This window comes from Myxocyprinus asiaticus, chromosome 21 (assembly GCF_019703515.2).
Source record: "Myxocyprinus asiaticus isolate MX2 ecotype Aquarium Trade chromosome 21, UBuf_Myxa_2, whole genome shotgun sequence".
Taxonomy (NCBI): Eukaryota; Metazoa; Chordata; class Actinopteri; order Cypriniformes; family Catostomidae; genus Myxocyprinus; species Myxocyprinus asiaticus.
The window spans coordinates 25255107-25280663 of NC_059364.1; the positions used below are offsets into that span (position 1 = coordinate 25255107).

General features: G+C 42.8%; 1 protein-coding gene across 6 annotated transcripts in view; it reads right to left on the minus strand.

The window, feature by feature from the left end:
• LOC127411800 (sorbin and SH3 domain-containing protein 1-like) overlaps nt 1-24982 on the minus strand; it is an 81510-nt gene extending 56528 nt beyond the window's left edge. The window contains exon 1 of one of the 6 annotated variants that reach the window (XM_051647582.1): nt 24849-24980. The gene's annotated coding sequence lies outside the window, so the exon portion shown is untranslated. Of the gene's footprint in view, nt 1-24848 lie in introns of all 6 variants that reach the window. The other 5 variants (XM_051647586.1, XM_051647584.1, XM_051647587.1 and 2 more) reach the window with 5 other exon arrangements.
• Between the last annotated feature and the right edge of the window lie 575 nt (nt 24983-25557).

A 25557-nucleotide genomic window follows, 5' to 3' on the forward strand; every position in this document is an offset into this window, starting at 1 on the left:
GTGGCGTCTGTTCGCTAAGTGGTGTTCTTCCCGACAGGAAGACCCCAAGAGATGCGCAGTCGGATCGGTGCTTTCCTGCCTGCAGGAGAGGTTGGAAGGGCGGCTGTCTCCTTCCACCTTGAAGGTGTACGTTGCTGCTATAGCAGCACACCACGACACAGTGGACGGTAAGTCCTTAGGGAAGCACGACCTGATCATCAGGTTCCTGAGAGGCGCCAGGAGGCTGAACCCCTCCAGACCGTGCCTCGTTCCCTCATGAGACCTCTCTGTAGTTCTTCAGGGTCTACAGAGAGCCCCTTTGAGCCTTTGCAGTCAGTGGAGCTTAAGGCACTCTACTTGAAGACTGCCCTCCTGACCGCACTCACTTCCATCAAGAGGGTAGGAGACCTGCAAGCGTTCTCTGTCAGCGAAACGTGCCTGGAGTTCGGTCCGGGCTACTCTCACATGTTCTTGAGACCCTGACCGGGCTATGTGCCCAAGGTTCCAACGACCCCTTTTAGAGACCAGGTGGTGAACCTGCGAGCACTGCCCCAGGAGGAGGCAGACCCAGCCCTGTCATTGCTGTGTCCGGTGCACGCTTTACGCATCAATTTGGATCGCATGCAGAGTTTTAGGATCTCTGAGCAGCTCTTTGTCTGCTTTGGTGCACATTGGAAAGGAAGCGCTGTCTCCAAGCAGAGGATCACCCACTGGCTCATTGACGCCATAGCTATGTCATATCATGCCCAGGACGTGACAACCCCGGTAGGGCTACGAGCCCATTCTACCAGGGGTGTAGTGGCCTCCTGGGCCCTGGCCAGGGGTGCCTCTCTAACAGACATTTGCAGGGCAGCGGGCTGGGCAACACCCAACACCTTTGCAAGGTTCTACAACCTCCGGGTGGAACCAGTTTCGTTCCAGGTAGTGGCACGCAATACAAGTGGATAAGCCCGGGATAGCCGGCCAGGTGTATCGCTTGCACATAGCGCCTTCCACCTCCTTTTGAGCTGAAGATGTGCACCATTAATTCCCAGTAGTGTTCACAAACTTTGTTCCCTGGTTGACTTCCTCCGAGCCCTGTGGCAGTCGAGTTTTCAGAGAGACTCACTGCCGGCTCAGTACACATGCTAACTAAGAGCCCTGTTCTGGGGTAGGTGCTCCGCATGTGGCAGTTCCCTGTAAGGTAACCCCATGCGATGTATATCTTCCGCTAATTCGTTTCCCTGTTGGCAAACAGCGTCTTCCTTGGGCAGAGCCCCCTCTGCCACAGTCTCCATGTTTGTAGTAACTCCTCCCCCTTTGGGTAGGATCTACCATGAGATTTCTCCACATGGTCAGCAAGACCATGTGACGTATTTTCCACTTAAATATCCCCCCCTCTCTTTGGGCGAGGTGTGGTCTCCGCAGTGTCCTCCCCTTGGGAGGGACACCCCCCAATTAGACCTGGCGGCCCAGTCAGATAATCCCCCTTGTTTTTTAGGGAGTGGAAAAAAGGAGGGGAAAAGAGGCCACGACTGGGTTAGCATGTCTCTATCTTTTGGGTAGTCGACTTGTCTCCAAAGGGCCGTTCGACACTCATAACTATGTTGGGGTAGGTTACGTGTCGGTCTGGTGCGCTGACTATGAGGCATACAGTTGTCTGCCCGTCACACACCCCCAGTTCATGTAACACAGTTCAGCCAATTGCGGCGTTTCGTATAGGGACCCCTAGTGTCACTACATCGACACAACGTCGAGTGAGTGACAGATAGGGAATGTCCTGGTTACTTGCATAACCTCCGTTCCCTGATGGAGGGAACGAGACGTTGTGTCCCTCCTGCCACAACGCGGAACTACCCGCTGAAATGGGCCTTGTCTCGGCTCCTCAGTATAAAACCTGAATGAGTGGTTGCATACCAGCTCCTTTTATACCCGTATGTCCGGGGGAGTGGCATGCAAATACCACTCGCCAAATTTTATTGGCCTTTTATCAAAGACTAGAGGTGTTTCGGGCTCCCAAGAGTGACCCCTAGTGTCACTATATCGACACAATATCGTCTCATTCCCTCCATCAGGGAACGGAGGTTACGCAAGTAACCAGGATGATTGCTGGTTCAATCTCCACACAAAACTTGAGCTTCCATAGTCCTAGCATTGTTAAGTTTATGGGTTTGATTCCCAGGGTTCACACATACTGATTAAATGTACAGTGTGCCTTGAATGCACTGCAAGTCCCTTTAGATAAAGAGTCTGCCAAATGCATACATATAATATCTGTACCATAAGTGACTTTAAATAAAAGTGTGTGCTAAATTAATAATTGGCAGGATATATAAAAACTAAACTTTCTTTGGAGATCCAATATAGCACAGAATAAATGATTGCAGATATTTCTGTTACATTTCAAATAGATCTGAATGTAATCTGAATATGTTGCTAGTGAGATGGCTCATGTCTTATTGATTTACTATGGCCTACACTACAGTTACTGTCTATATGAATGTCCACAAAAAGTCAGAACAGTCAGAACAAACAAGGAAAGGCAGATAACTTTCCATAGATAATTTAATAGAGCCTACATCTGAATTAAAGTATCTGATATAAAATAACACTAATACAAGGCTCTTTCTCTGGAAAAAATCTGTTAGCATCTGTTTTGCCCCACCTTGAAAATGGATAGCACCCTAAATTTGGAAGTCTTGTTGACCAGTTATGTAACAGCAATTTCGTAATCCAAGAATACACAAATATGCTGTTTATATTACATGCTTATGTATCTCAAACCACATTAGGTATCACATTCCATTTTGAAAAAAAAGGCCCAACAATGACAGCTGCATGCATCAATCCATCATTCAAGAGCCTCAAGGTTTGAGTATCCCAAATACACTTCATCCCCTACAGTGCTCTACATGCAGCCTGTACAGAAGATACTCTACTAATCCTGGTTAAGTGAAACCTTTGAGGTTTTAGTAACTAAATCCAAAAGCCCTTAAAACAAATGAGTGTACAAACATATACATTTTTTTTTAATGCTATATTATATTACTATATTAATGCATATTAATCTTATTAATATCATACAGACTCACAATTAGCCCTAAAAGCATTTTGCAGCTTACCTGTAAGTCAAAACCTTCAGTTGCAAAGATGTTCAGCTGAGCCTAACTTGGTTTAAAGCCCTAACAAACACCCGAACAGGGAAGGGCTCTCCTTTAAATGCCCTTTTATTGTGGCTTATCATACAAATTCAAGCTATCACATACTGTTCTCTTCAAAGAACTGAACCTTAACCATGCTTTGCCTCTTTCATCGCGATGACTACCAAGATGAACCTGTCAGCACCTGCCACCTGGGAATGTGGCACCCACTCAGCGTCTGATGAACAAATTACAGCATCCTGCTTTCCATCCACCTCTTCATCCCTGTCTGGCATGCCAGGCACCCCATGAGTCTATGAACTATATTAAGATAACTGTAAGATAATTGACCAAATATTTAACAATCCTCTACATCTTGACTTTTGTCATTCTAATATTAAATGTACTTTCTGTTGATTGTGTCACATTTGAAGGGTATCGTAATGGGCCACAGGCCAGGTTGGACCAGACGCAAACTTTCACACAGTAAACATTGTCCTGAGTGGTCTTGTCAAAGTGAAAGCCAGCCCTTCATGAGCACTGACAGTTCAGGCCCCTCCAATGTATTAGAGACACTTATGATGATTACAGTGTCTATCCAGTCTGCTACAAAACAAATTATATAAAAAAAATTATATAATGTAATCATACAAATAGATATGAAGGTGAAGTGTTTAATTTCTTCTCCAGTAGCAGCACCAAATAGAATTGCAATCTGTTTGTTTGATTGTCCTGAATGGGCCAGACATGATAATATTTTCTCAACAAGTGGCTTGAGTTTCAGGCAGGACTATCTGTTTTGTCTGAACAATGAAAGACAGGGTGAGTGACTGAAAAAACCCAGTCTCATGACAAGGTGTAAAAAATGCTACGATAAAGTATCGTAAGAAATCATACGAGTTGGTTCGTTCAGAAACGTACAACTTTTTTTCCCATACTGAAAAATAAACCAATGATCAATGTTTTTTAGTTATTATGAAGTTTAACCCCTAACCCAAACCTAACCATAAAGCCTACCCCCTTAACCAAACCCTAAACCTAACCATGATTTTAATAGGAAAATCACTGTTGTGTACCATGGAAGAATGAGAAACATCAGGACTTGGAATGATATTAGAGAAGCATATTATAGGTTACTGACCTACATCAGTCACATTTTTATTGCAGAAATCAATATGGAATGACTAATCAAATTTGTTCCCTAATGTTTCCATTCTTAAAATTAAGTGTTGGATAGAAGTCTAGCTAAAATTTGATGCCTGTATTGTATCAATTTGAAATTGTGTTTGTTGATTGATTGGTCTAAAAGTCTAACCTTTTCGTAAAAGCCAAGTCATACAACATCTTATGGTTTCGTCATCTCGTACAAATTATTATGAGTTGTCATGAGGCTGTGTTGGAATGAAACTTGTTTGAAAACAGTCATTATAATTTCAGTTCTGGTTGGTGCCACTAGTGGTGCAGAAATTAGACACTTTACAATATCTTCACCTAGAAATAACTGAAAAAAATGGATCAGGCTCAAAGCAACAGAGGGAGGCACAAACAATAACATAAAACTATAAATAATATCTATAAATAAATAAAAAGTATTTGATTAGAACATTAACTCTCCCTAAGGGATGAAACTGTTCTGGAAAATCTTTAGCACTCGGTCCAGCTGGCCTTCTCAAGGTAAAGCAGTAAAAGAGTGAAAAGGCTCATGTCACACATCAGTCCATGTCTTTGTTTCAGAATCAAAACTGTATCTCAAATCTCACTCAAGTCAGAGACAAAAGTCTCAGGTCCACATCTTTGGCTAATGGAGCTACTGGTGAGAAAGGGGGCCAGCTGTAGGGGTAGTTCAATAAGCCCCCTGTTATGTCTCATCCAAATCTCAGAATATTTGAAGACTGATCTTTGACAAAAAAAAAAAGAAAAAAAAAAAAAAAGAAAAATTCACACGTGATTGTAAAATTAAATCATTCTGCATACTCAAACAATTATGAGCTTTTCTACTAACTTTTTTCTTTACTCTGTGACTTATCAATATCAGTATCAGACAAAATTAAAAATTAAAAAACTATGTTAAGTATTGCTTGCTGATTTTCCTTCCACTGGCTTCTGTGGGCAACACTTTGGTGAACTTCCAAAATGACCCACATGTCAATAGTGCCATGTCCCGCTACTTCCCCACCCCAAAATGTTCCAAAAAGTTAATAAGTTAAAAGTAACCCTGGATGGTTCTAGAACACAGCTGAAGGTCATCATATAATGTAGAGCCCTCCCTGACTGTTTTCCCATTCCATTATGCCAGTCCCATTAAAATAATAAAGGGGGTGACACAATAAAAAGTACCACGATATTCCAACCAAGAATCTCCGGGGACTGTCTCATTCTATTTCCATGACAGCTTTTAAAGAGTCCAGCTTTAGTACACAAAAGAGATCTACAAGGAGTCTGCTGTAGTCAGAGTGAGGGGGTGGGGGTGGTGGGTTGTTACATAACACAGTTTGACTTCTGCTTTGTCAACAAATGACAGGGGGTCAGAGACAGAGTACTGCAGCTCACCAAGATCACGGCAAACAGCTCCAAACATGGCTTGAGAGTTGTGCTGTAGAAGAACAAGTGTGGCTGTTTTATTGAGAATACCCCCTCTGTTGCGTAAACATTTTCAGCAGACACACTGGACTGAGGCCTAGGCTGCCATACTCTCTACACATTTAAATAACAGAATCATAAAAGGAAATGTATGCAGCTGCTGTATTTTCCTCAGCCATAACTGATCTATACGTGTATACTTTCAGCATATGACATCGCTGTCAGAGAAATGAGAAATCCAGTTTGGATTTTAAAATGGAAGACAGAATAATGTGAAAGATGATGAGCAAGCATGGTAGGGAAATCATAACTGTAACACAACAATTATCTGTAAAAAAATAAAAATAAAATATGTTTGGGATATGTTTAGTACAATAAAAACACTGAAGCTGAAGTATGTAATTTTTGCGACACTAGCACCACCGAATGGAATTGCAAAAATAAACAATGTTTTCAAAGCAGCTTTCTGAATACGCCCGTCGTCTTCAGTTGTTCAAACAGTCAGACAGTCCCGCCCCCAACTCACCCCATTGGTTGAGTAACATTGTTGGGACGGGTGAAAGCAGGTCGCTCAAAAACAATACACTAATTTTTATAGCGCCACAGAGACACAGTGTTTACAGTTTTCGAGAAAATTAACCTATTAATGGCTTACATATATTTGTCTCTGCATATTAAGCTGGGATATAAGAAAGTATTTTAACACTGAAAAAGTTACATACTTCAGCTTTAATCTGTGATGGATGAAACACTTATAAACTCATATTTAAATATGTAAATAAGAGTGTTGTTTATCGCAGGTAATATCTTGGTTAAATGTGTAGTCAAATAGCATGATATCAAAGTGAAAATGGCACAACATGATGATTTCATTTCTGCAGGTGAATATTTCCTAATGATCACAGGCAAAGTAAAACCATATGATTCATCCACGCAGAAGAGCAGTGCCGAAACACAACAAATGTCAAAGTTACTTGCAATTTAAGGTTTCAACCACAGATGTCGACAGAGAGCCCAAAGTTCCGTAGTGCAGTTAAGGGTTCCCTATCTGTCACTCACTTGATGTTGTGTCGATGTAGTAACACTAGGGGTCACTCTTGGGAGCCCAAGACACCTCTGGTCTTTGATAAAAGGCCAATGAAAATTGGCGAGTGGTATTTTCATGCCACTCCCCCGGACATACGGGTATAAAAGGAGCTGGTATGCAACCACTCATTCAGATTTTCTCTTCGGAGCCGAATGGTCATGCTCACTGAGCTGAATTCTACTGTTCATTCACCTCTGCTGAATCCGACGGCACATTTCAGTGGCTTCTCCCTCCTCTGCACTGGTGCACTGCAGAGAACACCCCTGGGCGCTTCGGCAGAAAAAAAAGAGAGTATATATTCTGAAAGAGCTTTTTCCTCTAAAAGAGTATATTTCTCTAAAAGAGCGGCACACACGGAACGTCTTTTTAATGACGGGTCTTTTTAAAGATGCCTTTCCGATTGTGTGTTATTCCTGATTGCGGTCGTTATCTCTCAACTTCGGATGGTCATGATCACTGTCTTTCATGTCTGGGCGCAACCCACACAGAGGCAGCGTTTGTGGATGGTTCGTGTTCTCATTGCGAGAACATGACCATGGCAACGTTGCGGTCGCGGTTTGCTTTCGTAAGAAAGCAAGCCACCCCAGCGGCTCCCCGCCTCGGTCCTTCTACCTACGGGTATGAGGCCTGCGCGGCTAGCACTGGGGGTGATTTGGGGACCCCAATGGGATCGCCTCCGCCGGGTATCCCCCCGTGGACCTCCCATTCCCCAGCACGCTCATCTGCCCCAGTCGGGCTTCCGGATGAGTCCGCCGACTCGTCTCATGCCGAGTCTAGCCTCTTGTTCGGAGCCCGCGAAGATGATAAGCTCTCGAGCGCAGCATCGGAGAGCGGGCTTGTCCAGTCGGACGCAGAAACCTCAGCTGGGCTCCCCCCCTCAGGGACGATTGCCCAGTCACAGGCTGATGCAGAAATGACGGACATGCTTTCCCGGGCGGCCGCAAGCATCGGGTTAGAGTGGAACCCTCCACTCTCCCCTAAACCCTCGCGGCTTGAAGATTGGTTCCTGGGCTCACGGCGCCGCTCAAAGCAGCCACACCCCGTTCCAGTGCCTTTCTTCCCAGAAGTGCATGAGGAGCTGACGAAATCGTGGGAGGCACCTTTTACTGCCCAGCCCCGATTCCGCAGTTCCCCCACCCTCACTACCCTCGATGGCGGGACGGCCAGGGGCTATACGGTGATTCCCCCGGTGCACCTATGACCGCAGAGCGCCGCCACCCGGTGTGGATGCCCTAAGCTCCCATCCAAGCCCTGTAGGTTCACGTCGTCCCTGACGGCTAAAGCCTACAGCGCTGCTGGACAAGCCACCTCTGCCCTGCACGCCATGGCTCTCCTGCAGGTCCACCAAGCCAAGGCATTGAAAGAACTGCACGAGGGTAGTTCCGCCCGAGATTTGATGCAGGAACTGCGCTCAGCGACTGACCTCGCTCTCTGAGCGCGGTCTCTCGGGCGGACGATGGCCACATTAGTAGTCCAGGAGCGCCACCTTTGGCTCAACCTGGTCGAGATGGGTGAGGCCGACAAGACACGGTTTCTTGCTGCCCCCATTTCCCAGGCTGGCCTATTCGGCGACACCATTGAGGACTTTGCCCAGTAGTTCTCGGCGGTGAAGCAGTAGACGGAGGCTATCCAGCACATCCTGCCCCGGCACGGCTCAAGATCCCGCACCCCGTCTGCTTGTCGCCAAGGGCGTCCCCCTGCGGTGACTGCACCGGCTCCGCCGCAGCCCGCCCCTTTGGCCCGGAGCCCGCCGCAGGAAGCAGATGCCACCCGTCTCACAGTCGGCTGCTAAGAACCCACGGAGCTCGTCAAAGTGCCCCTGAGACGGGTGACCCAGGGATGAAGAAACCCACTCACCTGGAGCTGGTAAGAAGACCACTCCATCCCCCAGTGGAGGGCCGGGTGGAAAATCTTTTGTTGCCTTTTTGTTTGATTTCGACGCATACCCAAGTGGCTGCGGTACCCAACAGTTCAGCAAAAGAGCGGTTTCCTTCCTCCCTGGGTCACATACCCGGTGTGCACGGTCGTCATCACGACTACCGTCCACGGGTTATTCCTTGCAGGATTGGCGCTCCAGCGGTGGTCTTCCCGCCCCTGAGTGCCCAGCTGTGGCACACAGCTGCCCCCGATATGGCAGTCTCCAAGCGTTATGAGGACAGGCCTCTTCCTCCCCCGTCCCAGGCTGTTCTGAGGGTGGTCACAAGGAGCCAGGTAAGTGCTTCGATGTCCCTAGACTCAGCACAGCCACAACGTGGTGTGGCACCTCGAGCTGCTACCTTGTGCGCGGAGATCGCTACCCTCCTACGGAAGGGTGCGACAGAACCTGTCCCTCCGGCCGACATGAAGAAGGGGTTTTACAGCCCCTACTTCATCGTACCGAAAAAAGGCAGTGGGTTGCGGCCAATCTTGGACCTGCGAGTACTGAACCGGGCCTTACACAGACTCCCGTTCAAGATGCTGACGCAAAAATGCATTCTGGCGAGCATCCAGCATCAAGATTGGTTCGAGGCGGTAGACCTGAAGGACACATACTTCCACGTCTCGATACTTCCTCGACACAGACCCTTCCTGCGGTTTGCATTGGAGGGTCAGGCGTATCAGTACAAAGTCCTCCCTTTTGGCCTGTCCCTGTCCTTGTGTCTTCACGAAGGTCGAAGAGGCAGCCCTTGCCCCGTTAAGGGAGGTGGGCATTCGCATTCTCAACTATCTCGACGACTGGCTAATCCTAGCTCACTCTCGGGACATGTTGTGCACACACAGGGACTTGGTGCTCTCACACCTCAGCCGACTAGGGCTTCGGGTCAACTGGGAAAAGAGCAAGCTCCTCCCCGTTCAGAGCATCTCTTTTCTCGGTTTGGAGCTGGACTCTCTTTGACAGCACGCCTTACGAACGAGCATGCCCAGTCAGTGCTGGCCTGTTTGAAGGCGTTCAAACAAAAAACAGCGGTTCCACTGAAACTTTTTCAGAGGCTCCTGGGGCATATGGCATCCTCAGCCATAGCCACCCCGCTCGGGTTGAAGCATATGAGACTGCTTCAGCACTGGCTTCAGACTCGAGTCCTGGGATGGGCATGGCGCCACGGGACACATCGTGTGGTAGACACGATCACTCAGGCTAGGGCCCCATCTATGAGGTGCCTGTATGCCTTTAAGTGGCGTCTGTTCGCTAAGTGGTGTTCCTCCCGACGGGAAGACCCCCAGAGATGCGCAGTCGGATCAGTGCTTTCCTTCCTGCAGGAGAGGTTGGAAGGGAGGCTGTCCCCTTCCACCTTGAAGGTGTACGTTGCCGCCATAGCAGCACACCATGACGCAGTCAATGGTAAGTCCTTAGGGAAGCACAACCTGATCATCACCGTGCCTTGTTCTCTCATGGGACCTCTCTGTAGTTCTTCAGGGTCTACAGAGAGCCCCCTTTGAGCCTTTGCAGTCAGCCGAGCTTAAGGCACTCTACTTGAAGACTGCCCTCCTGACCGCACTCACTTCCATCAAGAGGGTAGGAGACCTGCAAGCGTTCTCTGTCAGTGAAACGTGCCTGGAGTTCAGTCCGGGCTACTCTCATGTGATTCTGAGACCCCGACCAGGCTATGTGCCCAAGGTTTCCACCACCCCTTTTAGGGACCAGGTGGTGAACCTGCAAGCGCTGCCCCAGGAGGAGGCAGAACCAGCCCTGTCGTTGCTGTATCCGGTGCGCGCTTTAAGCATCTATTTGGATCGCACGCAGAGCTTTAGGATCTCTGAGCAGCTCTTTGTCTACTTTGGTGCACAGCAGAAAGGAAGCGCTGTCTCCAAGCAGAGGATTGCCCACTGGCTCATTGACACCATAACTATGGCATATCACGCCCAGGACATACCACCCCCGGTAGGGCTATGAGCCCATTCTACCAGGGGTGTAGCGGCCTCCTGGGCCCTGGCCAGGGGTTCCTCTCTAACAGACATTTGCAGAGCAGCAGGCTGGGCAACACCCAACACCTTTGCAAGGTTCTACAACCTCCGGGTGGAACCGGTTTCGTCCCAGGTAGTGGCACGTAATACAAGTAGATAAGCCCGGGATAGCCGGCCGGGTGTATCACTTGCACATAGCGCCTTCCACCTCCTTTTGAGCTGAAGACGTGCACCATTAATTCCCAGTAGTGTTCATAAACTTTGTTCCCTGGTTGACTTCCTCCGAGCCCTGTGGCAGTCGAGTTTTCAGAGATACTCGCTGCCGGCCCAGTACACGTGCTAACTAAGAGTCCTGTTCTGGGGTAGGTGCTCCGCATGTGGCAGTTCCCTGTAAGGCTAACCTCATGCGATATATGTCTTCCGCTAATTCGTTTCCCTGTTGGCAAACTGCATCTTCCTTGGGCAGAGCCCCCTCTGCCCCAGTCTCCATGTTTGTAGTAACTCCTCCCCGTTGGGTATGATCTACCTTGAAGACTCTCCACATGGTCGGAAAGACCATGTAACGTATTCTTCCACTTAAATATCCCCCCCTCTCTTTGGGCGAGGTGTGGTCTCCACGGTGTCTTCCCCTTGGGAGGGACACCCCCGACTAGACCTGGCGGCCCAGTCGGATAATCCCCCTTCTTTTTTAGGGAGTGGAAAAAGAGAAGGGGAAAAGAGGCCAAGATAGGGAACATCATGGTTACTTGTGTAACCTCCGTTCCATGATGGAGGGAAAGAGACGTTGTGTCCCTCCTGCACAACGCTGAACTACCCGCTGAAATGGCCGGACCTTGTCTCGGCTCCTCAGCATAAAACCTGAATGAGTGGTTGCATACCAGCTCCTTTTATACCCGTGTGTCTGGTTGAGTGGCATGCAAATACCACTTGCCAATTTTCATTGGCCTTTTATCAAAGACCAGAGGTGTCTCGGGCTCCCAAGAGTGACCCCTAGTGTCACTACATCGACACAACGTCTCATTCCCTCCATCAGGGAACGGAGGTTACACAAGTAACCATGACGTTTGCAAGCTCACAGCATTTTTTATGCCCCGAATTCGGCCCCGCTGTGCTCAATTTCTGACAATCACAACCATGCGGCGAATGTTATTGCCCCCAAAAATGACCCCGCTGTGCCTTTGACATCACATCCCTTTTGATTTCCAGCTAGTGACTTACTATATTTACAAATAATACAGTAAGTGAAAAGAACACAGTTCTGGTCTCAGTTGTTCAAGGGTTAAGTATATTAATGCAATTACTACTCTGTTTCATTCGGATAATGTTTGCACATGTCTTCTGCTTGCGCTGTGCGTCACACAAAGGTGCACATGCATTCAACTGTAGTTACAGCTTCAGCCATCGGGGGTAGTTCAGAAATTTGTAAAGATTTTAGTGGACAAAAAGATAAATAAATAAATAAAAAATAAACCTCATTTCACCAACTTCCCCCGAGGTCAAGTCTGGCATTGTAACAAGAATAAATTATGCGGTCATTGCTAGAGGATTATCCTTTTACTGTTTGCTAACATTATTTACACTGTTGTTCTTTTGTCCTCACTGTAAGTAATTTGTTGTGTGGTGATGTTTAGAGCTCACCTTTTTAACTAAATATTGTCATCATTATTGCCATGTGACAACAATTTGTTGAACTAGAAACCTTTTGTTGTACTGACAAGAATTTATTGGCTGAACAAGACATTGAAATAATAATAAAATTCAATTTGGCTAAATAACATAGTATCACTGGAGACAATAATGACAGTTGTTGACTAAAAAATGTAAATGTGTCAGTGTGTTAATTACTATATAATATGAATAATTAGTTTCTTCTGTGATTAACACACTATTCTTAGGCATAGACTACAAATTATAATTATTAAATGAACAACCATTTATTGAGCACAATAAACACACTAGGAGCATAGCTGCAGAGATCTTCACAAACATGTTGAAAAAAGAGGAATTGTGTCCCCTTAAAACTAAATTTTTTTTTTTGTAATATTGTGTCACAGAACACAGAAATCCATTATGTCTGGAAGATATGATGAGTTCACAGCTGTGTACTGGTGAGTCAAATTCTCCTGGCTTGGTCGTCAGAGGCCCCAGCATTTGTTGATCAGCTCAACAGACAGACAGAGGGAGGGACGCATAGCGCATGCACAGCATCAACCACAGCTCGAGCCAAAATAAAAATAAAAAAAAGCCTTTGTGCTCAGCATGGATGTTCTAGAAGGACATATGGGACAATGATAATGAGTTTCACACTAAAGCTATAAAGCAGTGTGTAATGACAGGTCTTTCAGTGGGCTTTTGATATCAAATGACTGACAAAACATGTAAGGCATACAGAGGTTGATTTTGTGGGTAATAAAAATAAAAATGGACCTGACTGGGATTTGGCATACTAAACTTTGGCGCCTAGGTGTACAGATCAGTATGTGAAATATGCATTTATGTATAAAGACCATTTTTGTATATTTAACATCACCCAAGCAAGAGTGATGTACTGAATTTAAACATGGTTGTGATTAGATTATCACTGGTAATCACATCCATGTGGATATTCAGTACAACAGCATGGTTGTGGGTGTATTATTTATTTTATGTGTACCAGGGGTTTTTAAACTTGCGTGTCTCCAAGTATCAGACAGATTGTCTTGAATGCTGCCAACATAGACAAGTGGAGTGACACAAACAGTGAAGTGTCCCAGTGCTGTTATACTGAATATCAGCACTCTTGGAACGCTTGTCTAATCAGGTATGAAAACTAACTTTTGTATAACTGTATACAGAACTCTATATACAATCAGTAAGCAATTTATTAGGAGCACCTCTGCACCTACTTATTCATGCAATTATATAAACAGTCAATCATGTGATAGCAGTGCAATGCATAAAATCAAGCAGATATGGGTCAACAATCAAAATACGCATAAAATGTGACCTCAGTGATTTCGACTGTGGCATGATTGTTAGTGCCAGATGGGCTGGTTTGAGTATTTCTGTAACTGCTGATCTCCTGGGATTTTCATGCAAAACAGTCTCTAGAGTTTACTGTTGGTGACAGAAAGGCTACGGTAACTCATATAACCACTCTGTACAATTGTAGTGAGCAGAATAGCATCTCAGAATGCACAACACGTCGAACCTTGAGGCAGATTGGCTACAACAGCAGAAGACCACGTCTGGCACTTTATTAGAACAATAGGGTTCCTAATAAAGTGCTCAGTGAGTATAAGTTGCTACTGTATATGTTATGCACACAGTGCATACACTCTATGAACACAGTGTAAAGCATTATAAATAAAGACATTTAGCTCTATGGAAATCTTACTGGCCAACAACTCGTCAATAATATTTGAGCCAATGGAGATTTCACTTTTGGAATGCAGACAGAGACAACAGTTTCAGACCTCTCAGTTATGTGGCTGGTGCCTGATAATTTTGTCAGGGGATGTTGACTATTCCACCACACCTAAAAACAGCTCTGTGATAATCCAGACATTTCAAGTGCTTTCCTAATGGTGGCCAACAAGGCAACATGATGGAGGACCCTAAATCTCTGTTGAGCAACACCACCAGCACAGACTTTATAAAGAATGCCAGGCCCATACTACTACAAAGTCATGCACACACACACACACACACACACACACACACACACACACACTTGGGCCTCACACTCTCTTGAAAGGTTAACAGTTCACAGTGATCTGGAAAAAACTATATTAACACGTTATCTGATGATACATCAACTTGATATTCATAATGTGTCCCAGTTACGTATGTGTTACATGACAAATATTCAGGGTTGGGGAGTAACGGAATACATGTAACGGGATTACGTATTTAAAATAAAAAATATTAGTAACTGTATTCCACTACAGTTACAATTTAAATCATTGGTAATTAGAATACAGTTACATTCAAAAAGTATTTTGATTACTGAAGAGATTACTTTGCATTTTATTGTCATTTGTTTCATTTAATATTTAGTCCTTTTAGATGGAAAATATTTATACATATAAATGATGCGATCCAAAGTGCATTTGAACAGCGGTGAAACACTTTCTTATGATGTGTTACATCCATACGAGCAGACAGAGAAGTAAGTTTGAAGTAAGTTTGGAGCAGAAGAAATAGAAATAAACCTTGTGTAAATTGTCAGCTTTATGCTAAGCTAAAATGTTATTTCAAGCCATTATAAATGCACATGTTACCAGACATGATAATTCACATTGGATCATAATTTCTTTATTTCTAGTAAGACCTTTGATATTAGGGCAAAAAACATATTCTTGATACTAATTTTTTTTATTGTTTTCCTGTAAAAATATCTAAAAATTCAACAAGATCAATTTGATTTATCTTTTTTTTAGAAACAGCACTGCATAAGGTATTTAGGTTTTTCAGAGAATGTATTTTTAACGTGTATTTTGTCTTACTGTACTGGCAGAGTTTTTATAGTCAAAACAAGTGAAAAAATCTACCAGTGCTGAAGAAGTAATCCAAAGTATTTAGAATACGTTACTGACCTTGAGTAATCTAATGGAATACGTTACAAATTACATTTTACAGCATGTATTCTGTAATCTGTAGTGGAATACATTTCAAAAGTAACCCTCCCAACCCTGCAAATATTTATATATTAAATCAGTAAAATCAGTCAATAAAGTGAAAATTCTGTCATCATTTATTCACCTTCAAATCATTCCAACCCCATATGAACACCAAAGAAAATGTCTGGCAGAATGTTAAGGACTTTTAGCCTTAGTCACCATTCACTTTCACTGTATGGAGAACAGATGCAATGAAAGTGAATGGTGACTAAGGTTAACATTCTGCCTAATATCTCCTTTAATGTTCCACAGAAGAAAGTAAAATGGGTTGGAACAACACGAAAGTGAGTAAATGATGACAGAATGTATTTTTGTTTTTTGGTGAACTATCCCTTTAAACACAGCCATATCTTTTTCACATCGTCTCTAAATGTGCTTTACATTACAACTATGAATTCTCATCAGGCAAACATCATCCTAACACTAACCTCATGCCAGCCGGTCAACAATCTGTCAAATCTGTCAGCATCACACAAACTGAACCATAGACTGCCTGCTCACGTTCTTGTTTGCATAAGTACGCTGCTTTGTGCTTACAGACCTTGAAATTTGTAGCACGAACAAAACATACAGACTCATACACACTCCAAGTAACTCTCCAAACCACGCTGCAGCCAATGGGGTTTTACGGAAAGTAAGGGGGAAGATGAGGGTTGCTAAGCAACATGGGGTAACATTAACAAGGCATGGATGTGTCTGTCCTGTCAAGGACTCCTCAGTCACTGTGGAGTTGATGTGTGTTTACAATGAAAACAAAACATAATTCAGAAGAAGTGCTCTGTTTTTAATGGAAAATCAATAAGACAACTTTATCTATTACTGGACCGCCATGATTTAATTATGTTATAAAGTATTTGAAAACACATATGAAAGCACAAAGATGCACTAGAAAATTTGCTGGGGGTTTTTTTTTTTTTTTACAATCATTAAGATTCATCTGTGGGGGCGTCTGACAAAGATTACATAACACATGACCTCATAATTATGCAAGAGAACGTGTAACCTGTTGTAAAACAAAATAGGAGATACTATTAATATGGTAATCCCCTCAATCCTATGGATGTCAGTGGCTCAAGGGCTCCATACACCAATATGAATTGTAAGCCTGCAATTGTTATCCCACTCAGAGCTCTTCCTCTGTCACTTTTCTGGAGCTGAGTGCTTAATTCGAGCTGCTGTTATACATGTATGCCTGCCCTTGCTCTCTAACCCATTCCTGGCTGTTTGTATCCAACTGGTGTGAGCAATATACAAAACGTGCCTAAGAGAATACAATGGCAAATAAAAGGCTTAATCATTGGCTTCCAAGTGTTTGAAATAGTAGTGAAATGTGAAGTGGTAGCAAATTACACTAGGAGAATTGGAATAATGGCCGTTATGAGCAGTCAAATCATTCCTGGGTATAATTGCTGTGCTAGAAGAAAGGCTTTGGCTAACTTTACTAACATGATAAACACATTTATATCAGTGCTTTTAGGCCAACATCAAACACCTGAAGTATCAGGGCCTACAGATCTATTCTTAAACATATGTAACGTATGTTGTAAAAACCTGATGATCCACTGGTCCTAGAAGAGCACAAATGCAACAATTATTATAGTTTGTCCATTCATTTTCAAAACAATTCCTTTAAACAGTGTTTCACGACCATTCTGTTGGGTGCCAGTTCACCACACTGGACAGTAACATGATTCTACACGAGGGTTATAAAATATTAACTACCCAATACAAATTATTCATTAACATTGTAAGGAGACTGCTTCCAAAGATGCTGGCAGGAACTTCACCCATATGTTGCAGTCTCACCTGCTTAAGATTCAATGTAATTCACTTCCTATTTTCTGAAATACTATATATCACCTGTACCAGAGGAAGATGATAACATCACTGTATATCAGAATCAGAATCAGAATGAGTTTTATTGCCAAGTGTTCACACATACAAAAGGATTTTTTTTTTTTTTTTGGTGATAGGAGAAACAAGTGCACACAGAACATTACAGTGAGACAGAGAATATAAAACAAGGTAAGAGTATAAATAGACATACAAGTAATAGGACATATAACAAAATGGCATATGTACATGTGCAAGTGGTAATGTATGTGCAAGGTAGGGGTATGTACAGTTATTTAATTAAATATGTGAATTTAAATATGTACATGAGATACACTATATTGCCAAAAGTATTCGCTCACCTGCCTTTAGATGCATATGAACTTAAGTGACATAGGGTTTAATATGACGTCGGCCCACCCTTTGCAGCTATAACAGCTTCAACTCTTCTGGGAAGGCTTTCCACAAGGTTTAGGAGTGTGTTTATGGGAATTTTTGACCATTCTTCCAGAAGCGCATTTGTGAGGTCAGACACTGATGTTGGACAAGAAGGCCTGGCTCGCAGTCTTCGCTCTAATTCATCCCAAAGGTACTCTATCGGGTTGAGGTCAGGACTCTGTGAAGGCTAGTCAAGTTCTTCCACACCAAACTCGCTCATCCATGTCTTTATGGACCTTGCTTTGTGCACTGGTGTGCAGTCATGTTGGAACAGGAAGGGGCCATCCCCAAACTGTTCCCACAAATTTGGGAGCATGGAATTGTCCAAAATCTCTTGGTATGCTGAAGCATTCAGAGTTCCTTTCACTGGAACTAAGGGGCCAAGCCCAGCTCCTGAAAAACAACCCCACACCATAATCCCCCCTCCACCAAACTTCACAGTTGGCACAATGCAGTCTGACAAGTACCGTTCTCCTGGCAACTGCCAAACCCAGACTCGTCCATCAGATTGCCAAATGGAGAAGCGTGAGTCGTCACTCCAGAGAACGCGTCTCCACTGCTCTAGAGTCCAGTGGCGGCGTGCTTTACACCACTGCATCCGACCCTTTTCATTGCACTTGGTGATGTATGGCTTGGATGCAGCTGCTCGGCCATGGAAACCCATTCCATGAAGCTCTCTACGCACTGTTCTTGAGCTAATCTGAAGGCCACATGAATTTTGGAGGTCTGTAGCGATTGACTCTGCAGAAAGTTGGCGACCTCTGCGCACTATGCGTCTCAGCATCCGCTGACCCCGCTCTGTCATTTTACGTGGCCTACCACTTCGTGGCTGAGTTGCTGTCATTCCCAATCGCTTCCACTTTGTTATAATACCACTGACAGTTGACTGTGGAATATTTAGTAGCGAGGAAATTTCACGACTGGACTTGTTGCACAGGTGGCATCCTATCACAGTACCATGCTGGAATTCACTGAGCTCCTGAGAGCGGCCCATTCTTTCACAAATGTTTGTAGAAGCAGTCTGCATGCCTAGGTGCTTCATTTTATACACCTGTGGCCATGGAAGTGATTGGAACACCTGAATTCAATTATTTGGATGGGTGAGCGAATACTTTTGGCAATATAGGTATATATTTACATTATTGCACTATGGGGGAGTCCTGAGGCAGTTTAACTGTTCATGTGGAAAATGGCCTCAGGGTAAAAACTGTTCTTGAGCCTGGATGTCCTGGCACTCAGTGCTGTGTAGCACCAGCCAGAGAGCAACAGTTCAAAGAGGGAGTGGGCAGGGTGTGTGAGGCCCAGAGTGATTCTATCTGCACATTTCCTCACTCTGGAGATGTACAGGTCTTGGAGGGTGGCCAGAGGGGCACCAATAATCCTCTCAGCAGTCCTGACTGTCCGTTGTAGTTTCCTTCTGTCTGATTTGGTGGCTGAACCAAACCAGACAGTTATAGATGTACACAGGACAGACTCAATGACGGCCAAGTAGAACTGTGTCAGCAGCTCCTGTGGCAGCCTTCTTCACAATGGAGTCTATGTGGGAGTCCCACTTCAGGTCCTGAGAGATGGTAGAGCCCAGGAACCTGAATGACTCCACTGCTACCACAGTGCTGTTCAGGATGGTGGTGGGGGTTCTGCTGAAGTCCACTATCATCTCCACTGTTCTGAGCTTGTTCAGCTCAAGGTTGTTGTGACCACACCAGACAGCCAGCTGTTCAACCTCCCGTCTGTATGCAGACTTGTCACTGTCACGGATAAGGCCGATGACTGTGGTGTCATCTGCAAACTTTAGGAGCTTGACAATGGGGTCCTTTGCAGTGCAGTCATTTGTGTACAGGGAGAAGAGCAGTGGAGAGAGAACGCATCCCTGAGGAGCACCAGTGCTAACAGTGAGGGTCCCAGATGTGAGTTTACCCGGTCTCACTAGCTGCTGCCTATCTGTCAGAAAGCTGGTGATTCATTGACAGATTGGGGTGGGCACGGAGAGCTGGGTCAGTTAGGTTGAGAGAAGATCAGGCATGATGGTGTTGAAGGATGAACTGAAGTCCACAAATAGGATCCTTGCATAAGTCCCAGGTCTGAAGAGGTGTTGCAGGATATAATGCAGTCCCAAATTGACAGCATAATCCACAGACCTGTTTGCTCTGTAAGCAAACTGAAGGGGGTCTGTCAGGGGTCCAGGGATGTCCTTCAGGTAGGCCAAAACCAGTCTCTCAAATGACTTCATGACCACAGACATGAAGGTGACAGGTCTGTAGTCATTAAGTCCTGTGATTTATTTTGGGGGGGGGGGACTGGAATTATGGTTTGGTTATGGTTTATTGGAGCGTTTGAAGCAGCAGGGAACTTCACACTGCTCCAGTGATCTATTGAAGATAGGTGTGAGACTGGGCTTTTGAAACCTGCAGTAAAACACATTCAGTTCATCAGCCATTAGTTGACTCTCTACAGAGTGAGGGGCAGGTGTCTTGTACTTGGTAATGCTTTTCAGGCCTTTCCAAACAGATGCAGGATCGTTGGCTGAAAACTGGTTTTTCAGCTTTTCAGAATAGCTTCTTTTAGCCTTTCTGATTTCCTTAGTCAGTGTGTTTCTGGCCTGGTTGTACAATATTTTATCCCCACTTCTGTAAGCATCCTCTTTGGCATGACGAAGCTTTCTGAGTTTTCTTGTAAACCATGGTTTATTGTTATTGAATGATAAAAATGTCCAAGTAGGGATGCATATATCCTCACAGAAATTGATATATGATGTCACAGTATCTGTGAGCTCATCCAGGTCTGTGGCTGCAGCTTCAAAAACATTCCAATCAGTGCAGTCAAAGCAGGCTTGTAGTTCCAGCTTTGCTTCATTAGTCCATCCATTTACAGTCCTTACAACATGCTTAGCTGATTTTAGTTTCTGCTTGTAGGTCGGGAGAAGATTAACCAGACAGTGATCAGAGAGTCCTAAAGCTGCACATGGGATAGAGCGATATGTATCTTTTACAGTGGTGTAGCAGTGGTCCAGTATATTTCTGTCTCTGGTGGGGCATGTGATGTGTTGTTTGTATTTTGGAAGTTCACGGGTGAGGTTAGCTTTATTAAAAACTCCCAGAATAATAATACGTGAGTCCGGGTGTTGTTGCACCGTGTCTGTGATGTGATCAGCCAGCTGTTGCAATGCTGCATTCACGCACGCTTGTGGTGGGATATAAACACTAACCAGAATGAATGAGGGAAACACCCGGTAGAAAGGCTTACAGTTGATGAAGAGCGCTTCTAGATTAGGACAACACATCTTCTTCAACGCTGTTACATCTGTACACCAACTTTCGTTGATGTAAAAGCATGTTCCACTGCCTCTCGTTTCCCCCAATGATTCTGCAATGCGATCCGCTCTGAACAGCCGGAAGAATGGCAGATGAAACGCGCTGTCCGGGATGGCTTCATTCAGCCAGGTTTCCTTGAAACACAGAGCAGCGGAGTTAGAAAAGTCCTTATTTGTTTGAGTGAGCAGAAGCAGATCGTCCGTTATATTGCTGAGGGAGCAGACATTCGCCAGATGAATACTCGGCAGCAGAGTCCTAAAGCCGCATTGACGAAGCTTCACAAGCACACCGGCTCGCTTCCCTCGCGTGCGTCTTTTGGATCACTTGTAGAGCGATGTCTAATAAAACGTCCGAAAAATTAAACACCGGTAAAAATGTATCAGGTATGCTCTACCAAATATTCAGCAGTTCATACCTGGTGAAACTGATTGGGAAAGAGTGACAAAAAACATGACAAACAAACAAAAGTATCAAAAACGCTTGAGAGCTCCACACCGAAACAGCCATCTGCGGCACCATCTTGAATGTTGAGGCACAGGTGCTGAGTTAAAACATCTATAAACAGATACACATTTTCAAAAGAGTGCAGGTTTTAAGGTTTGAGATTTCTCTCTTTGTACAGTACCATTAACATCTTCTTGCTAATGTGCTTTACTTGCATTACAACTACATTAAAATGACATAATTATAGTAATTAACAGACAAGGTATTTCTTTTTGCTCATATTATTGATTGTGGGGGGAAAAAACTTGTGGAGTAAAATGAACAATGCAATACAATAGTTGTAGTAGCAATATCAATCTACTATCTAATGCCACTAAAATCATTTTAAAGCAGGAAAACATTTGGTTTTATAGAGTTAAAATTACCGCAATGTCCAAAACATAAAGGGTTTGACAATTTAATAATAATGATCAACATTATACCAAATTAAAAGTAATCATTATTTTTCTTAAGTAGAGCCCTGTATTGTTCTACTGTCATCATATTAAGTTTAAATACCTGCATTCCTTTACAAGGACAACAAGAGAGCTCAAACACTAAACAATGTTTTTCTCTCACTAAAATAAAGTTGGCAATTTAAGTTTCTCAAATTGGTGCTATATTTCAGTATTAGACTCATTTTAACTTCTCCCCTGGGATATCTTCCCACAGTAATGCTGAGTTTTCAACCTCTGTAAAAATACAGCATTTGCATATTTGCACAGATCTGGTTTACAAACCAGATCATGACAGAATAACCCTCAAATTTAACCTATTCTTTGCCCATAAACATTTTGCACAAACCATACAAATATGTCCATGTCCACTGATCCCAAACATGCCCTGTATGCTAAAGTGGCAGTGTTATGACAAATCTGACACATGATCTGCCACACAGTTCATGTTCATGTTAAGATTTTTCTTTTTTAGAAAATATTATTTTAAAGGAATATTCCATGTTCAATACAAGTTAAGCTCAATTGATAACATTTGTGGCATAATGTTCATTACCACAAAAATGTATTTTGACTTGTCTCTCCTTTTCTTTAAAAAAGCAAAAATGTGGGTTACAGTGAGGCACTCACAATATAAGTGAATGGAGCCAATCCATAAACGTTAAAATACTTACCGTTTCAAAATTATAGCCCCAAAAAGTAAACAAGATGCGTGTTAGCATGACTGAAGGGTGATAGTATTGCTTATTAAACTTTTCTGTGTAAAGTTATCCAAATTTACAACTTTGTTTCCATGACGACCTTACGCTGTACACCCTAAAACACTAAACAACCTAAAAAAGTGATTTTAAACAACATTACAGCTCAAAAATACACAAGTTTTAACAGAAAAATTAACGTAAGTGCTTAAATAAAATTATAAGCTTCACCTTCCTGTACTGTTTGGTCATTTTTGACCGTAATCACTTTTGCCATTTATTACTGAGCAGTAGAAAACATGGTGACTTTTCCTCCACTTACCATCTGAACACAGACAAAAAAATGTGTACTTGATTCGATAAGTCTAAGTGGCCGTAAATAAATGTGACACTTTTACTTTTCGCTGTCAGAATTGACCGACCATAGGAAATGAATGGGAAATACTAAAATACAGAGCATTTTTTCATTTGTCAAATACAATCTATAAATCTGTCACAATGCAGAAAAAACATACAGAAATGAAGGGGTGAAACTATAAAACATGCAGAGTGCAAAACACACATACCCACACACACACAACACACACACACACACACACAAATGAACTGGTGACAAAATTACACACAGCAATTTTTTAAATTGTATTAAATCAAATCTATAAATGAGCCACAATGCAGAACACAAACAGAAAAGAGGGGGCGAGACCATGACACATCCACAATGCAGAATACGCAAACACACAGAATAAAGAACCAAGTCTGAGTGTGTGTGTGTGTGTGTGTGTGTGTGTGTGTGTGTGTGTTGTGCATTGTGAGTTTGTTATGATCTCACCCCCTCATTTCTGTGTGTATTCTACATTGTGGCTGATTTATAGTGTTTTTTTGTTTGTTTGTTTGTTTTTTTGTTTTTTGACAAAAAATTTAATAAATTGCTCTGTGTTGATGTCTTCTCTTTGTAACATCATGGTCAGGTTTGACTGTAAATATAATGTGACATTATTGCAAAAACAGACACTTCAAAACAATGAAAAAATAAATGCTAAACTTTGACATATAATAGTTTGATAATGTCTAAATATATATCCAAATACATAACTTGTGATAAAATGTAGAATTACTACACAGTAGGTGGCTGCACAGAACACTGCAGCCATCTAATGGCTATTATTGTCATAACATGATAACATGAAGCTACAATTTTCTTGTTTCACCAGATGGCAGCAAACTGCCCCAATACATGATACATTTTCATATTTTCTTATAGAAGTTCAGATTTTTACTGTAGTGAAATTACATAAAATTGATTATTTGCATATGCAAATGAATGGTGAAATTGAGCGATTTACATGTAAATAAGATCCAAATAGCAAGTGCATGATTTTATTGTTATTACTTCAGGAAAGAAGAAAAATTATAATTTCTTTAAAAAATAATAATAATAATAATAATAATAATTTCATCTGCACTGATGCGGATGGACAAGTCTTAATTATTTTTGTGGTAATCAACATTATGCCACAAATGCTGTCGATTAAGCTTGACTTGCACTGAACCCGGACAATTTTTTTTAAGAATTCTAGAACTTTGTTTAAAGGAAATTTAATTTAAATAATTATTTTTGGTGATTTTAAAATGTTTGTTAATACTGTTTAAGACCTGTGTGATATACTGTTTATTCTGGCAAGTATACACACATTCTACGTCTGCAATATATAAACCGCATTCCAACTCATCCTAACATTTGCACCTCTAGTCCCTCATTCATAATTTTTTTTTTTTTTAAACACAGGCAGTCATGCTATTGCACTTTGCCATTGATTTCTGTATAATCTACCTGATGTGTCCTGTTTAATTTTTCACGCCATCTAAAATGCAGCGGAACTAAAGTCTCGTGTAACTGTCCATTCCCTGCTCCGCACATCGAGTCAATCCTATTCCTTATTTGGATGTCAAGTGCAGCGTAAAGATGAGCAGAGCTCGTCTGGCAATTCATGTACAGTTCTTTTCTTGTGGAATGCAGATAAACTGAAATCAACCTTCAGATTCGTAACATATATCAAAAAGAATCGCAATTTTCACCACTTGCATCCTTTAATATGTCAATTATAACACTACATAAAATAATAATAACAACACCAATGCTCAACTGAAAGACTAACCCACTTCGGCAAAGCACTGCAAATTTGTCTGCAATGGATGGCCGCTGCGGATAATAAACTCTGGGACAAATAACATAGTAACCACGCAAACTTTAAATTTTAGTGTCATGTGAAATATTATGTAAATTATATGAGAATGCAGTGTGCGGTGTGTAATACTCACCTTTCTAAGTAAGCAGTCCAGGTTTCCGTATTAATAATGCTGCTGCTGCTGCTGAACGTTGCACAACTGAGTGACCGTCACTGCACGCCTGGAGCCCATGCGTGGAGTCTCTCGCGCTGTCATTACAATATACAACGAACTCTGCATTTACTGGAGCGGGTGGAGAGGGGCGTTCCGCAGAGGCACATGCGTGTTTACATCGCATAATAATGAAACCTACAATATGTGCCTACAATGAAACTTTTACAACAGCAAACATTTAAAGTCCATTCAATAGCATTATCAATAATAATGATAGCTATTAATAATATATTTTAGCCTACACCTCATTAACAATTTCCTATTATTACAGGAGGCCTACCATATAGCTAATTTCTTCATCAACCAAACACGTTCTTATCGGTTTATTCTCCAATACTGGAGCCTATAGGCAAGCTACTATAAAAACGAAAGTAAATATAGACACGTTTTTCATTTAGAGAATAACAATATTTGTCAATAAAAACGAACCTATCTTACATTACTTTAACAATATAATAATATTATTTTCGTATTTCGTATTGAAATAACCTTAATATTCTATGATCGTTAATACTGATATGAGCGCTTTTGACTAAGTAAGTAGCAAATATTAAGTAGCTTTGCGCCAAACCAGAGGATGAAACTTACATGATGTGGATCAGGTAATTACTACATATAAAATATCAGA